This window comes from Homalodisca vitripennis, unplaced genomic scaffold, assembly GCF_021130785.1.
Source record: "Homalodisca vitripennis isolate AUS2020 unplaced genomic scaffold, UT_GWSS_2.1 ScUCBcl_14;HRSCAF=501, whole genome shotgun sequence".
Classification (NCBI taxonomy): Eukaryota; Metazoa; Arthropoda; class Insecta; order Hemiptera; family Cicadellidae; genus Homalodisca; species Homalodisca vitripennis.
In genome coordinates, this window is record NW_025776159.1 from 314,231 (window position 1) to 317,805 (window position 3,575).

The following is a 3,575-nucleotide window of genomic DNA, read 5'->3' on the forward strand; positions in this document are numbered from 1 at the left end:
AATAATGATCTAACTTACAATATGACCTACAACCTATGAATAATGACCCACAGCGTGATCTAACTTATTCAAACAGACATGCGATTAAATAATTAAAACACAATTTTTTTATTTATCGAAAGAGACATAACTATACCGTAATGGTGATAAAATCATGCTTCAGTTGAATAGAGTATGGAATATGATAAACCTCACTTTATGATACTTTATAAACTCATGATACTTATCTGTAACTCCTTTTCTCATTATAGCCATTGGATTCCACTAAACAGTTACATTTCATTTGCTTTTATAATGGAAAAATAAACATTATTTTATTATAATAAAATCTAAAATGCTATTTATTATGAAAACATTTTCATCTCATACGTTTAATGTATAATTTATTGCCTATACATTATATATATATCCTATACGAAATTATCGGGTAAACACATCTTTCTTTGAACAAAAATTAGCCTTGTTGTCTTTTGCGTATGTGTATGAGATCATAGTGGTTTTTGACTGATTTCATAGTATACGTTTACAAATTATATATATGTTAGATATAAAATTAATTTATGTATTCAATGTGGATACTGGCTTTAATTCCTGTACAGTGTGACACTGTCACAGACTTGACTATTGGAATCTGTAGACATGTTCGTCATTTGCACATCTAAGACCCCTAGACTACTAAATAGAGTGCGATATAGGTCAAGAGGTATTATAATTATCTCATCAGGTACATATTAGAATGCCCTACTATGTTTAAGAACCAATCCCAAAGCATGGTGGAGCTACCAAGTTTTGTACATATAAAGTAGCCATGGTGGGAAAGATGGATTCACCGTGTTGAGTTTTGCTACAGTTAAGTGCAGCCTCTGAAATCTGTCTGCTGGAACGTTATTTTGAAGGGATCCAAAAATAGTCGGCGACGAAGAAGCTCAAAATAATATACTCTGCCTCTGATTTAAGACGCTGCAGCGCTGCACCAAAAGGAGGGTGAACTAGAGCTGAATGCTATACAAAGGATCTTAAATTGATTGTAGTCTTGTAAAAGCGTGTCATGTGAAAAAGTAGTTGTGATGGAGTGGAGTTGTTAAAAGCCAAGTTAGCTAACCGCTTAATTTAAACTTCAGCAAAGCTCTTGCGGTTTTGTTTATGATTTTTCTGAGGCCATCACGCTCTTTTATTAGAATTGTATATACTAATTGATGTTAAATACAATACCTCCATGAATAAACTACTTGTATTTAGTCGATTATTACGAGTCTTACTCTTAAACACGTTTTAATTAATAGACTTAATCTTCAACATAAAAATAACAAATTGCCAATTATAAAGTGTAAGCACAAATTTAAAATTTTTTACACCTTGAAAATATATGATTATGTCTTTTAATTACAGTGGAAACCTAATTGAATTTGCACATTCATGCGAGTAAGTTTCTACTCTTAAAATAATTATAATTGCTGCAGTCATTACATATGGCCCTCTGCACATTTTGCTGAAGGAAGTTCATCATTAAAATCTCGTGGACGACAGTTCAGGCGTATCGCTAATCTCCGAACCGTGAGACATCTGAGTGAGCTATTACGGGCAATTTATTGCTAGGACTAAAATTTGTCATTAAAATGTCTCCAAAAGTGTATTTTCATATTATTTATACTTCTATTAACATGTACAACTAATCACGTACAAAACTGTGGTATGTTGAATCATATCATGTTTCCTGAAATAAATTTAAAAATGGATGTACTACATCTTTTAGAATAATTTTAGTAAAATGACTACTGGAATTAAAATATTTAAGCTGTTGTAATTGATTTCTGAGGGTTAATTCTTAAACTGAAGTTTAAAAAGTTCGAACATTTCATTTTTGATGATTCCTCGAGGATTTAAACGTACTTCAAGGAAATGTTAGAAACTTTGTAATCATGTCCAATTAAAACTAAATGATGAATATGTGAAATATATACAGTAAGGAAGTAAGGAAGGTTAACAACCGTGAGTGAGATTTTTTTCAATAACTATAATTAATGAAAATCACTTCCATTAAGAAAATTTCTTCAGGATGTTAATGTTTTTTCTAGACAAACATAAATGGAAAATGAGTCTCCTGTATTGTACCTACTGTAAAAATGTCATGTTGTTATATTTTTCAGTTTTTATATAACCTTGAAAGGATTCTGCGACAAAATATAAACTAATAGCTTAATGCTTCTTATGGAATTATCTGATATCACACTTAGTGAAATATAAAAAACATCCTATCGTCAGGAATTTATATGAACATTTTTTATACACATTATGTTATGCCCCCCTCATAAAGAAAGAGATTGCTGTGATTGTGGCTAATTTGGTTTAACAGACATTACTTATTCCTACTAATTCCAAAAATTAATTGTACCACCTTTAATAATATCTATAAGCTCTTTATAGCCAAATTATTTTGAGAATAATGTTGAAACAATTCTTTTTATATTCTACTCAGTTATAAGGAATGTAATAGCATTTCCCGCTTCTTTAAAAATAAGTTAACTCTAACGCAAAATTATTGGCTGAAAGTTAGTGAAGCATATAATTTAGGTGATCGATAAATTTCACTTCTGTGTATCTGTACGCAGGACATTAATAGGATTAATGAACTACCAAATTAAAATTTTGTATTAAACCTTTGCTGGACAAGCTTGAGTTTAATGCGACTTTTGGTTTTGACGTATTCCTAAACTTTTATATTAAAGATAAAAAAACATTGCGATATTTATGGCTAACCTGCAATATCAAGGGTTTTAAAACGTTCTTTTTGGATAGTAGAGTAATTTTGTTAATTATTTATTGAAGTTTATAGTAATATAATTGGACATACTTTCCCTTTATTTGTATATTGGAAGTTACGCTTAGGTCGCTGCTCTTTTTTATAAAACATTGTAATCACAGTAACAAAAGTTTTAATTTATATAAATGTTATAGCTTACATGCATAATAACTGGGGTTAAACAAGAATTTCATAACAGTAAACTAAAGTATACTGTTGTATAATTTACTGTTGTAATGGAATTAACAATGGGTTTCTTGGGTTTTACCATATCAAATGTATAGTGTGTTAGTAATAGTAATAATTAGACAATTAAGCAGTAGTTATTGTTAAAGATCCAGAACATGCTAGTAATTTAGAATAGATTTCTACACAATAGTTTATTCCTGAAAATAAACCTTTATCTGAAGGTATGGCACATTTTTTGTTTGTTTTTAGTACTGTTTTATACACATAAAAGTAGAAATTTTAATTTTTAGTGAAGGGGAAAGTTAAGTTACAGCCATTGCGTATAAACCTGTAATTATTACTCGTCAAAGGTATTAGACGTAAATAAACGGTATTAGGTACAAAAAACGTAAATTTAGTACAACAAATTTTTAATATCGATGGAAATATCAAGGGACAGGTGATTTATTGACACGTTTTTATACCATTTAATATCTTGTTGTTCATAATAATTCAATACACAGCACGTAAGTGAAACAGCTAGAATAAGATGCGATGGCCAGGACCAGGCCTAACATAGATGAGTTACTTTATAATTTATAATTCT